The sequence below is a fragment of the Oryx dammah genome, unplaced genomic scaffold (assembly GCF_014754425.2).
Source record: "Oryx dammah isolate SB20612 unplaced genomic scaffold, SCBI_Odam_1.1 HiC_scaffold_27, whole genome shotgun sequence".
In the NCBI taxonomy this organism is placed as follows: domain Eukaryota; kingdom Metazoa; phylum Chordata; class Mammalia; order Artiodactyla; family Bovidae; genus Oryx; species Oryx dammah.
Window position 1 is genome coordinate 6282130 of NW_024070211.1, and position 13550 is coordinate 6295679.

A 13550-nucleotide genomic window follows, 5' to 3' on the forward strand; every position below is an offset into this window, starting at 1 on the left:
CATGGGGCCGCAAAGAGTCAGACACAACCAAGCAGCTGAGCACACGCTGCCGTGGCTGTCTTCAGTCACTCACTCGTGGCCAGCTCTTTGCAGCCCCATGAACTGCAGCAGGCACTGATTAGACAGCAAATATAAACAGTTATCACACACCACTACTCAAAGTCCTTTTAAGCAGCCTTATCACTCTGAGGGCAAAGCCCAAACCCAAACTCCCCAGCATGGCATGTGAGTGAATCGCTCAGTTGCATCCAACTCTTTGCAACCCCATGGACTGCAGCCTGCCAGGCTGCTCTGTCCATGGAATTCTCCAGGCGAGAATCCTGAAGTGGGTTGCCATTTCCTTCTCCAAATGGCATGTGAGGTCCTTCACAATCCACCCTGCCTACCTCTTCAGCCTCATCTCAAACTCCACATAGGCTCTGCATTCTCCAAGTTCCACAAACCGTGCACTCTCTCTCACCTCCAGGCCTCCTCTAGGTTGGTGACCATCCCTTCTCATTTGCTTCAAATCCCACCGTAGGCGCCTCCTCCTGGAGCGCATCCTTCCTGAAACCCTGAACACGGTCGGGCGCCACTTCCACGCACTTTAGTCTGCTGCATTGGACCCCCCACAGCACTTACCACAGTGCATTCAGGCTTATTTACTCATCTAATCTCCCCAACCTGTTCCTTATTCATCTCTGTATTCTCAGCACCCAGCAAGAAGCCTAGCACATAATTAATGCTTAAAATTTGAGGAATGAATGGCTGAATGTGCCCCCTAATTATTAAATAGCTGACCAATCCTTTGGCACTAACCATTAACAGAAAATAATAATAATAAATGACGTCAAGGAGTCAGTTACTCATGAATTACAATGCAGAAAACAACTGGCAAGAACAGATGCAGCCAGCACAGACACCAGGTCCAGGGGTGATCCTCTGAAAGGCCGCCTCCCAAGCCCCAAGCCACCTGCACAGTGCTTCTCCCTGCTGGACAATGACCCATCTGGCTTTCGGGTCCATGCCATGGAAATACGACATAAATACCAGAAAACCACACCATTCACACAGACTCTCACTACTGGAGGAAGTGTTGAAGTAAAAAAAAATTTTGGATCTTCTTCCTCTCCTTCAAAAGTGATTTCAGAACCAAAATACAGCTAAAATATCATTCAGTCCATTGACTTTCAAACTGGACTCAGCAACTCGCACCCTGAGGTCCACCTCAGGGAAAAGAGAGGGGCAAAGGTCTGAGCAGGCTGTCAGGGTCCCTCTCTCTTGTCAACCAAAGAAGCTGATTTTAGTTTCTTAACATAGTGAAAGTAAAGTCGCTGGTTGTGCCTGACTCTTTGTGACCCCATAGACTACACAGTCCACACAATTCTCCAGGCCAGAATACTGGAGTGGGTAGCCTTTTTCTTCTCCAGGGGATCTTCCCAACTCAGGGACTGAACCCAGGTCTCCCACACTGCAGGCGAATTCTTTACCAACTGAGCCACCAGGGAAGCCCAAGAATACTGGAGTGGGCAGCCTCTCCCTTCTCCAGCAGATCTTCCAGACTCAGGAATTGAACCGGGGACTCCTGCAATGGGAGGAGTTGGTAAGACTCCTCTTTACCAACTGAGCTATCAGGGGAGGTCCTAACATATTGGGCTTCCCCGATATGACTGTAACGAAAGAGTTCTACCGCTTTTATTTAAAATAAAACTGCTTGTTTGGCCTAATCCTCTAACTTTAAAAATGAAAGAACTGAGACTTGAGATCTCTCCAGCAACTTAGCAAAATCAAGGACTTTAGTCTCCTGACTGCCCAGAACTCTTCACACTGGGTTAAATCACTTCCCTACAAATTCTTCAGCATTTTTACAAAGAGAGGAGTTCTGATTATATACAGACCAGTAACAGGTATAAAGGGAACAAATACAGGACAGTCCCAAACTGAGCACGACTGTACTACAGAGAATATAGTAAGTAGTTACTATCCAGGAGCTTCCCTGGTGGCTCAGATGGTAAAGTGTCTGCCTACAATGTGGGAGACCCGGGTTCAATCCCTGGGTTGGGAAGATCTCCTGAAGAAAGAAATGGCAACCCACTCCAGTATTCTTGCCTGGAGAATCCCACGGATGGAGGAGCATGGTAGGCTACAGTCCGTGGAGTCGCAAAGAGTTGGACACGACTGAGCGAGCTTCACATACAGGCTTTCTCTAGGAATCCCTAATCAATCTACTTGAATAAATTAGTTCTCTGAATGTTTTTTCATCCATCCAAAGACAATATGGTAATCCCCTGGCATGGAACGCATTTAGCACTTAGCAGAATGCCTCCCACACAAGTACAACAAATAGTAGCTATTACTATTACTTGTGGCTCAGATGGTAAAGAATCTGCGTGCAATGCTAGAGGCTCTGAGTCAATCCCTGGGTCTGGAAGATGCCCTGGAGAAGGGAATGGCAACCCACTCCAGTATTCTTCTCTGAAGAGTACCATGGACAAAGAGTCTGGCCCTCTACAGTCTATGGGGTTGCAAAGAGTTGGACACAGCTGAGCAGTTAACATTAACTACTCAGCTTACGCAATAACCTTTTGGAATAGGGACCCTCAAACTTGCCTAAGGTCACAAAGCTAGTAAGCAGGACAGCTAGATGGTGAACCCAAGTTCCAAAGACCATACTCCTTTTAGAATGCTACCCTGTTTGACCAACTCATTGATCTTCTCCATGCCTCATCAACCCCACCTACTTCACAGCAAAAGTTAAGGTCAGCAAAAGCACTTTGGAAAGTCCTATGCATACCTAAGGTAAATTTCACTAGGCAGAATTCTCCTAAAAAGAGCGACTCACTAACATCAGCCCTCCACCCTGGGAAAACAAGGAAATGGACTGAAAATGCGGTTAGTGTCACTTATCTCTGACCTTTCGGCCCTACATATAGCCAGAGAAAGAGATGCTTTGCTCTTCCAGGACCATCCACAAAGGGAAGAGACAGACGCCTTTCCTTCCAGTCCTACTGCATTCCCCATCAAGCATGTGTCTCCAGTTAATCCATTTATTCTGGAGACATCTATGGAACATCCATGATGAACCCACCATCTAGCCAAGTGCTAGAGAGATGGTTAAAACTCAACTCCTGCCTTTAATGAATCAGAAAACTAGACCTAACTATAAATCAAGAATAAAGAGGCCTCCCTGACCATCTCACAAAACACAGCACCCACTCTTCTGGCTCCTTGTTCTCTTGTCCTGTTTTTTTTTTTTTTTTCCACTTAATACATTTCACCACCTGATAAATGTGCTGGGAGCTTAGAAGAAGCAATTAATTGTGCCCAAGGGGGGGGGGGGGTCTGGGAAGGAAATTATGTATATTAAGCCTCAGAAATCATGGGAAAGTGAGGAACAGGACCGGGAGACCATTCTTTAATGCCAACTTCCCCCTCCCCACCGGTGTCTTCCTCAGCTCCAACTCATAGTAGCAAGATGCTCCACCAACTGTCTCTCAGGAGCCCCTTTCTGCCAGAGGTTTAGAACCTAGCTCCTAGTGGCCCTATCCAGCATTCTGGAAGCTGGCTCTTTTTCCTGTCCTGGTGGGCCAGGAAGGTCTGAAATAGTACATCGTCAAACTTGGCCTGCCCTTTCCCCCAACACAGCTGCCATGATTCACTTCCTGTTCTCAACAGTCATTTAAAGTAGAGGATCTGCAAACTTTTTCTTTCAAGTTTGATGGTATCCATATAAGTATATGACTTAGCTTGATAACAAGTATTTTAGGCTTCGTAAGCCCTAAGGCCTCTGTCCAACTACTCAACTCTGCCATACACAGTACGTAAGCAAATGATGTGTCTGTGTTTCAACTAAACTTTATTTACAAAAACAGGCAGTGGGCCTGTGGACCAGTTTGCAAGTCCCTGATCTAAAGGAAAATGGGAGAACTATTTTAAAGTAGCTTCTTCCTGACAATTCCTAGTTACCTGTCTTAAAACCTTTGGCTATCCACATCTCACCATCACTTCTTGAGTGTTTCTATTTAATTACTGAACTTAATTATTTTTCCCAGAATCATAAATTCATTTTAGATAGGCACTTTTGGATTTTAGATTTAGATATTCATATTTTAGATATGCAAACCTTAGGGTTGGGAGCCCAACTAGCATGTAGAGATTCTCCGGGTTGGATAGGATTTAGAGATCATCTGATCCAACCTCCCACTCAATGAAGAAATTATCTAGCAAGTAGTCATTCAGCTCCTATTCAAACAATTCTAATGACAGGAAGGATACTCATTTCCTCCCAAGGCAACTCATTTCATCTTCAGACAGCTCTAAGGCAAGATACTCTACTTGTTTCTTCTCAGTACATTTTACCAATTAATTCTTTGTGTATTTGCTTACTGTCTCTTTACTAGATCATAAGATCTACGAGGTCAGGAACATGGTTTGGGGGTTTTTTGCACGGAGGTACCTCTTTTTTACTGCTGCCTTTCTAGCAGTTTGAATAGCAGTACAAAAATGGTATAAAGTAATCATTTACAGAGAGGAAGGAAGGGAGGGCAGGCAAGGAAAACAATGCTGCACGGGGGGGACTTTAAGTGACTCGGCAGCACTGATATGACAGGCGCAGGAGAGCAGCAGGGCCGGTAAACTGGCACGGCTGGCGCAACACAGAAGCCCCTGAAGTCTCGCAGCAAGTGCAGAGGCTGAAGTGGTCATGTTTGAGGAGCACACTTAGAATTCTCCCCTTTCCCTTTGCCTCTTTCTCCCAGGCCTCCGCTGCCCCATTCTGATGGTTGGTCATCTCTCGCTGCAGTTTTCTGAACTCTGTTCAAACAGCCCCTCCTCCAACAAAAGCGCACAGCCCTAAAACTTGTAGACACAAAACTCCCCTCTTACGCACACGTGATATGTTTCAAGACCCCTGGTGGATGCCTGAAACCACACACAGTACCAAACTCTCTATGTACTATGTTTTTTCCTATACACTTGACCCTGGAACAACATGGGTTAGAGGCAACGACCTTCTAAGAACTCAGAAATCTGTGTAGACCTTACAGCTGGCCCTCCATATATTAGTTCCTCCGCATCCTGGGTTCTGGGTCTATGGATTCAACCAACTACAGACCATGCTGTACTGTAGTACTTACTACTGAAAAACATCCACATAAAAATGGACCCACACAGTTCAAACCTGCACTGTTCAAGAGTCAACTGGATAAAGGCTGGGTCAAGAATTCATTCATATTACTGAGAACAGTAGGCAACTCAAAGTTATAAATTCTTTATTTCTGTGTATGTGTTCTTAGCTGTGTCCAACTCTTTGTGACCTTTTGGACTATAGCCTGCCAGGCTCTCTGTCGGAATTTTTCAGGCAAGAATACTGGAATGGGTTGCCATTACTTCCTTCAGAGGATCTTCCTGACCCAGGGATCAAACCTGCTTCTCTGGTGTCTCCTGCACTGCAAGCAGATTCTCTGCCTGCTGAGCCATCAGGAAAGTCTCTGTTTATTTATGGAGTTATCCATTTAATATTTCTGGTTGACCTGATCCATCTTACAGTTACATTATTTACTTTTTTTTTTTTTTCATTTCAACCTGAAAGTTAGTTTCGATCAATAGTTTCAACTGTTTAAATATTTTCTACACCTTCCAATTTATAACATTCACTGTTTGTTTATCTAACAAGTACATCTTTTCTGTATCTTCATCCAAATTGATTTTCAAATTGTTAAATAAAATATAACCAAGAAAAGCCCTCCAGAATGCCATTAAAAACAACCCCTCTAGATAAACATCAATCTGTTAACCAGTACTTGCACATCACCTACATGCAAGCCGGCCCCAAATTCTGTCTTGGGGTCACATGAGAAAATGTTAAATCCCTAATTTCAGCACTTGAGACGTATTACTTTTTTAGGACATTTCTGAACACCCCAGTCCAGCCTAGGAGCCTTTTCCAAAAAATGAACTGCCCTGATATAATCAAAGTGCTAGATACATGGTTAATTATCCCTGGATGGTATGACTTCCACCCCCTAGTATTTCAATAAAAAACTTGTACTGATTTTACAATTTACACAAAATCATGGCAAAACCTAATGGAAAAAAACATCAGTTTGTATGAGTTAGCGACTTGCAGGGTCATCTCTCTGTGCTCTTATCCTTTGCTTAACCTGTTTTAGAATTCTACCAGGGATCACTGTCAAGTTTCTAATGATACTCTCAAGCCCATGTGACCTAAAGGTTAACTCCAGATAAATCAAACATCTCTACAGGGACGATCAGAATTTGACGCTGCCTTCAAGCAATGTCCAGAATCCATTCCTTTCTGGCTACCCAGCACTGCCATCCTCGTCGCTGTCCTGACCACTGACAGAGGCAGAAGCTTCCTGCCTGGTCTCCTGGCTTCCGCCATTGCCCACTTCCCCCATCCTCCAGTCTATTCCCCAGCGGGAAACAGAGACAGCCTTTTAAAACCTAAGTCAGGACTTCCACGGTTGTCCAGTGGCTAAGATTCTGCGCTCCCAATGCAGAGGGCCCAGGTTTGATCCGGGAACTAGAGCTCACATGCCGCCACTGAAGATCCCACATTCACAATCAAAAAAGACCCTGAATGCTACAGCTAAGACCTGGCACAGCCAAACAGATAAGCATTTATTAAAAAGAAAAACAAAAACAAACAAGTCAAGTCATGTCTCTCCTGCTGTTCACTCCCCAGTGGCTCCTATCTCAGAATAAAATGCACTGACTGCAAAGGTCCTTCCCCAGCTCTCGGGCCCGGGGTGAGCTGCGGCTGGCTCTGCTCTGCTCCGATCCCCTCCGCGCTTTCCCCGCTACTCCTCTCCAGCATACCGGCAGCCCTGCTGGTCTTGCGACAGGAACACTCACGCTTGTGTCTCAGGGCTTCTCCATCTGCTCTTCCCTCTGCCTGGAATGCTCTTCTCCCACGTAATTCCTTGAGTGTGTTTCTCACTTCTTTCAGATCTTGGCTTAAAGTATCACCTCATCAGAGACCTTTCCAGATGACCTGACATAAAGTAACAGTCTCTCAGCTCCTCATCAGTTCCAATTACCACCTTACCCCGCTTTTGTTCTTCTGCACACCTACCACATATAGGTGTTACTTATTTACTGTATCTAACTATTCACTCTTTTAATGTTTTGACCCGTTAGAGTATATTCCCTGAGAACAAGAATTTTCTTCTGTTTTGTTCAATGCTGAATTCTTAGCTCTAAGAACCAGGCTAGGCATGTGGTACCCTCAGGACATAAGCGCAGTACACGGCAAAATATGCATGAGAGGTACGTGTAATAAATTTTATTGATGAAAATGATTACTCCCTCCTCCCAAATTCACCAAGTATATTTTTTTAAAAAAAGAGGGGTACTCCAATAAAAAGAGACTAAAGCACCCTCAGAAAGATCAATGAACAAATGAATACTGACTGCCACTCTACCCAACCGAAAATGAATTTCATTACCTACCCAGTTCCCTGAGGTAGGAAAAATGCTCCAGGGAAAGGAACAGAACAAGAATCCTGAACCAATTAACAGATCAAGAATTTGTCTTGAAGTTCTCCACTCTCTCAAGAAGAGCCTGTCCTGTCCCTAACTGTGCCTGCTTCCAGGAGCTTCCATGAGACTGAGAACTCTCACTAAGATTCCTTTCCTACGTCCAGTCACTCCCATGCGTAGAACCCATTTCCCAGACTCACCCTCTGGTTGCCCCATTGCCCCATCTTCCAGAGAACCCTACTCTAAAGAGTCCACAGCTACCAACTAGGGACCAAGACCACGAGGTCCTCTGGCCTGCTCAAGCATCTTCTGTTTCATTAGTTCCCTCCACTTCCTTATTCAGCACCACCAATAAAACACTGGCACACAGAATCCAGAAAGGACTAGGAAAAGGAACTAGCTGTCAGTCACTCCCTCAAACAAAAAGTGGCTTCCTCAAAAGAGAAACTTAGTGAAATGAAAATAACCAGGTTTAAAATCTAGTTCTGCCATCTGCTACTTGTATGAACTTAGAGAAGTTATTTAACCTCTGAAGGCTCACTTGTTTGTGGTGTAAATAACACTTATCTCACAGGGTTGGTGTAAATATGAAGGGAGATAATGCCTGGCTTATAGTAAGTGTTCAGTAAACGGCAGACTGGCTGGTAGACTGGATGAGAAAGCATGTGAGGTGCTTAGCACAGTACCTGGTTCAGAACAGATCATCGACAAATACGTCCCTCTCTCGCAATGGTGGAGAAACTGCAGAGACTGCAGAAACCTCTCTCTCGCCCCAGTGTGGCTGAGCACACTTACCATTTAGGTGACTGAAGTGTCCTGTCAATGCTTCTGGCTGCTCCCCTGATGCTTGCTGTCGTGGACACGGTCACGCACTATATTGCAGTGGCAGCTGCCTCCTGACCTGGAGAGAATATAAACAGAAAAGTAGAGATAGGTAAAATGTGAATTGTACAAGACTAGGCTGAGCCTGTCTCCCTCCTCAGGGAAGAGGGGGCATCTGGCTCTGGAAACTTCCCCTTTCCTATCAGATGGCATGGTCCCAAGACTACACTGTCATTCCTGAAATTAACAGACCCCAATGGTCTAAACATTCATATGACAGCTTACATCCAGAAGGGATCTCAGAAATCTAGTTCAATGCCCTCATTTTAAGGAAGGAAACTAAACTTGGAAAGGGTGAGTCACACAATTGCTTAGGGCTGAAGCTGGGATTCCACTAAAAATCAGATGTTCTGGAATATGGCAAGGAAAAAAACCCAAACATCTGTGGAGTATCCACCACACCCTGGACAGTATGTTTTATGTTTTACACCAGACAATACCACAATAACGCCACCCCCTTATAGACAAAGAATCTAAATTCCAACAAGACAAGTGACTTGTCCAGCATCTTAGCTGTGAGTGACAGAGACTTTAAATCCAAGACTGTCCAATTACAAAAGTCATGTCACCATGCTGACTCTCACTGGGTCACTCTAGACTTGGTTCTCAAAACAGCCCTGAACCAGCCAATATCAATTAGAACACAAACAGAGCCTCTTGAACTTCCCTGGTGGCTCAGTGGTTAAGAATCTGCCTGCCAATGCGGGGGACATGGGTTTGATCCCTGGTCTGCGAAGATCCCACATGCCTCGGGGCCAGTAAGCCCATACGCAGCAACTACTGAGCCTGCCCACTGAACCACTGAAGCCCATGTGTCCTCGGGCCCATGCTCCACAAAGAGGAGCCACTGCAAGGAGAAGGCTGGGCACCAAAACTAGCAAGCAGCCTCTGCTCACAACTAGAGGAAGTCCATGCAGCAGCCAAGACCCAGGGCAGCCAAATAGAAAAGAAAACAGAATTTAAAAAATAGAGCCTCTCTGTCTGCAAACTTTACCCCCCGTTTTGTAACAAACCTTCTATAAGAGAGTTGAAAAGCCTCCTAACCCACTCAATCCTACCCCAGCTCTAGAGAAGAGTAAATGAAGGTGGAAGACCTGGGTTAAACATCTGTCTATCCCGGTCTTAAGGAAGAATGGGAAGATGGCTTCTAAACTAGTGGCAAGCTTAGAGGCTTCCGTACCTGGTCCTGCACCCATGGCACCCCCTTTCATCACAGCTCCCATCCCTCCCTTGCATACCCCACAGACCACCCTGTGACCTCCCTGCAAGGTTGCTTGGTCCCCTTTAATCCAATTTCCACACCTCCACTACCAACCCCATAACACATATACAGAATCTGCCTGTACCTCCATCCTCCTGGGAAGAAAGGCTAGAATAAAGATGGAGAAGTAATAAAATGATAGCTTTTCCCAAATGACCTTTAGAAACATGGGGGCTTGAAGCCTCAAGCCAGTAAGACCTAAGAGAGAATTATTGATAAGCAATGAACACAGCTAGAGAAGAAGTGGAAAAAGGACCTGTACTAAGCACCTGAGGGATGGCTTGGGCGGGCGGGCTTCAAAAACAGAAATCAGTCTAAGCAGATTAAGTGTGGATGCTATTCAAACAGCAGGACTGGCCCACAGACCTTCTGTCCTGCCCCCTCCACCCCCTTTTACACACATACACATCCCTTCCTTTGCATAGGCTAGAACCTTTCCTACATAAAAATTCTAAACTCCAAGAAATGGCCACATCAATCTGGTCTGCCAGGACCAAGGCCTCTGCAGCCTGACAGTGACGGCAGCGCCTCTACTGAAAGCTGCTGCCCCCACCTCCAGGCAAACCTGCTGGCGGGTTAATAAAGCCCAGGAGCCCATCTCCTCAAAACAGGAAAGAGTACCCGGCCAAAAATCAAACAAACAGGAACTCCAGATGATCCTCATTTGTTTCCCACTGACACAGAGTCTCTCCTTATTTCTAAGGGCAAATGATTTCTTTCCTTTGCTCCTGAATGTCACTTACTTCTTGCATCCTCGGTGTACTGGTCCTCTGTCCCCAGAAACAAAGGATAACTGTAAACATCCTCCAACTCTTCAGCACTGCCTCTTCAGAGCCTTTCCACCCTGACAGATCTCGCCACGCCACTTCCCTGAGGCATTTCTTCTGGTGCTTTGTGCTGTTACTGTTGGTGCTAGTGGTGGTGGTTCTGCGTGCATGTGCTATTTGTCTAGGAAAAGAGATAAAAGGACCCTTACAGATCACGGGGAGTCCAACTGCCTCATCTTCCAGAGACGAAACAGAGTCCCAGCAAAGGAGAAGAAACTGGCCCAAGGTCGCAAAGCTGGCTGAAGTGGACACATTGAGTCCACCTGAGATAATTAACAAGCCACAGGAAGGAAATGCATCAGTCCATCCTCATTTGATTGCTGAACGTAAGTTCTCTTACTCTTTGGGCTCAGACCTAGGTTGCAGTGACATGACTAAAGGCAGCAAGGTCAGAATCGTGGGTAAGCACAGGACCCGTTACAGTATTAATAACCCCGTCAGGAGACCGGCGAAGCTGGCATCAGCCAGCACTCCAAGCACACTTGCTCCTCCTCTGGCAAAACCAAGATGCAGAGCCGGTCCGTGGGCCACTCGCCCTGTGCTTCTGCGTGAGAATGTAGCTGGCGCTGTGGTGCGCGGACCTACAGCACGCTTTCCGCTGTCACAGTAAAGCCAGCTTCAGAAGACTGAAAGGGCTGAAGGACCAGGGGGGCACCACCATTTGAAATGGTGCTAACCTAGAATACAAGAGTTAATTCACATAACAGCAGAACTCTCTCAAATGTGTGTCACCTCTGTTCCCAAAACACTTTCACAATGGCTAAAAATGCTAGTGGGGAGTTCTGCTTCCAGTACACTCCTGTCATGGACAAACAACCAAACGCTCTGAACAAAACATAAAAAGAAACAACTATCTGAAGTGCATAATGGCTAGCAGCAGAATTTAGAGAGTTGAAAACTGGAAGAAAGGACTGGCAGGGTATGAATTCTCCATTTTTGGAGCTTTGACTTGAGGGTTGTCCAGCTGAAGTTCCAATTAAAAATCAAACCCAAGGCTTTCTGCTCACTGGAACCGGAGGACAGGGAGGCCAGGGCAGCCACAGACAATAAGAAGAAGACAGCCTGAGATGGAGAGCCCAGGTTCTGCGTGATGCTCTGCCCAGCCTCCAGCTGACCCCTGAACCACAACTTCACGGGGCAGAATCCAAGGACCTCAGCCAAGGACAAAAGGACCGGACTGAGATGTGGCCTGCCACCCACCACACGTGAGACAGAACGTGCAACTGAAGTCTGAGCAAGGCACCGGCCTGCTGAAATAAACACAGCAACAGAAACCAGCCTCTGTAACGTTACATTCACACGCATCCATGTCAAGGACACAATCCCAAATTACACGAAGAACTAAAACAAGTAAGCCCATTTGCAAGAGGAAAACAACAACAACAACAACAAACCCACAGAGGGCAACACGAAGATGCCCCAGATGTTGGGATTATCAGACAAGGATATTAAAGCAGATATTGTAACAGCTATTAAAAGCAGAGAACTTGGTGGTGGGGGAGGGGGGCCAGGGAGGGGGGTGGAAATTTTAGAACAGAAATAAAGGTTCTGAAATTTTCAAGTTCTCTGAATGAGTGGGCTTAAGAAGAGAATGGAGATTACACAGAAAAGACTCAATGAAACTTGTAGATCAACAGAAACTATTCAAACTGAAATAACTAGGTCATTCACAGTCTCTAGAAAATTCATCCTCAGGCCTTTCACCTAAGTATGTGCGGTGATTACTTTCTGTTATCAGACAAGCAGGTATCAGAGAGAACCAGAATGACTAAGGATCACAGAGAAACCATTACCTGCAATTCTTTTGGACCAGGTTACCCCCAGCTACTAATTAACCTCTTGTGGCCTTTCAAACATAAGCAAAGAAGAAAGTATAAAGCTGGAAAATGAGAAGGCAGGGGAAAAAATGTAAACCTGAGACAACCATACTATTCAAAGTCCTAAGATTCAAACCTAATGCTCCACTGTCTGTACTGAGAAGCCAGGAGATAGTCATGTTTTCCCCTATAACTGCTGAGGTGGCATTCTCAGGATTATTAGTGAAAAAAGTCAGGAGGGATTTTAACCTTTCTCTGCCCTGTGTGGTCTCTTCAACAAAAATCCAACGTAGGAAACAGGCTACTAGCAGGATAGGGTGGGACCAATCAGACGGTGGTCTGGAGCTGAAGAGAGCAACTTGGTGAGAGCCAGCCTCGTGCCACCAGCGGCCAGCACCCCACGCGTAGGTCATCGTGTTGGAGTTCAGCTGCAAGACTTGTCCGTTTCCGTAAGCCCTGCCTTTCTACCTAGGCCACCTGCCCACAGGCAAGAGAATCCAGTACAAGTGCTCTGTTCTCAAGTGCTGTGATTAATTCTTAAATTGTGTTAATAACAGAGATTTCAACACTTATCTCTGATGGAGGATAATGTCTGCTAGAATTATCTCTGCTCGAATAATGTCTTTCCTTTTCTGCTCCTCCCAGGATAACTTATTACTCCTGAAACTCTTAAAATGAGAAGAACTCTCTTATCCTCCATATGACAGATGAGCAAACAGACTGAGAGCCGTATGACCCTTTTAGGAAACCTTTAGGAAACAGAGACAGGACTGGTATCTAGTAATCCCACCTCTGAGCTACAGGGTTTTTCTTCACTTCACTAAAGAAGCTTTGCCCAACAAAGGGTCAAAAATACAGACTGGAATTGAAAAGAAAGGGCTTAGGCTCTTAAGAACTTATTACTTACAAACAACTGGTAAGACTAGCTTGCGATTAGCATTTCTGTTTAAATGCAGGCCCTCGAGGATGCCACCGGGCTCTTCTGCTTCCTTTCCTAACTATTAGGTTATAATTGAGACTAGGCCTCCTTGCAATCAGCCCATGTTTGTGGGGTTTAGCAGCCGAACCACATGCCTGAAATTGTTGGTTAGTCACCTGCTTTAACAAAGTTGGCTGCTTCAGAAGAACATGCTGGCTGCCTTTAACCTCTAGAAGTCTATCATTAGGGTATCAACGAGCCATAGGGATTGTATCAAGTAATGGCAAATGGGCCTCCCTGGTGGCTCAGGGGTAAAGAACCTGCCTGTCAGTGCAGGAGATGCAGGTTTGATCCCTGGGTCG

At 45.6% G+C, this 13550-nt stretch overlaps 1 protein-coding gene across 3 annotated transcripts in view; it reads right to left on the reverse strand.

Moving 5' to 3' along the window:
* LUZP1 (leucine zipper protein 1) overlaps window positions 1-13550 on the reverse strand; it is a 95862-nt gene that overhangs the window by 22470 nt on the left and 59842 nt on the right. For 2 of the 3 annotated variants that reach the window (XM_040229554.1, XM_040229555.1), the window contains exons 2-3: window positions 10369-10573; window positions 8278-8383 (exon numbers count right to left, since the gene is read on the reverse strand). The gene's annotated coding sequence lies outside the window, so the exon portion shown is untranslated. The remainder of the gene's footprint in view (window positions 1-8277; window positions 8384-10368; window positions 10574-13550) is intronic. The other variant, XM_040229556.1, reaches the window with a different exon arrangement.